Raw genomic sequence first — 441 nt, 5'->3', positions numbered from 1 at the left:
GCTCGGCTCGCAGGGGCTGGCTGTGCCTCCGGTGTCGACCAGGGAGCTGGGTTTGCTGCGAGCCCACAGTCTGTGTGGTTTGGAGCGTGTCAAGGTGCCTGTTTCATGCACTTAACCCCCCCGATACGGTTGTGCCGCCTTTTAGCAGCGTGCATTAGCCGCACCGCGAGCGGAGCGTTGCACCGCTCCGTGGGGCTGGGTTTATTCCAAGGTGTGCGAGTGCACGAACCGCAGCTACAACCAGTAGCAGGTTTACGGGTGAGAGCAGAGCTCTGGGAAGGGACGCAGACCGCAGGCACACCTCGAGCGAGGGTCGCACTGCGTGGCAGGTGTCGTACCAACGTTCCCACTTGCGCTGTGTGTGCTTCCTTTGAGCCTGTTGCCCTACAGGAAGAGTCGCTGGCTCGTACCCTAGATGGGGGAAGGGATGAAACGCTGTGT

Source organism: Buceros rhinoceros, unplaced genomic scaffold, assembly GCF_000710305.1.
Source record: "Buceros rhinoceros silvestris isolate BGI_N320 unplaced genomic scaffold, ASM71030v1 scaffold11622, whole genome shotgun sequence".
In the NCBI taxonomy this organism is placed as follows: domain Eukaryota; kingdom Metazoa; phylum Chordata; class Aves; order Bucerotiformes; family Bucerotidae; genus Buceros; species Buceros rhinoceros.
Note: the sequence above shows the minus strand (reverse complement) of the source record.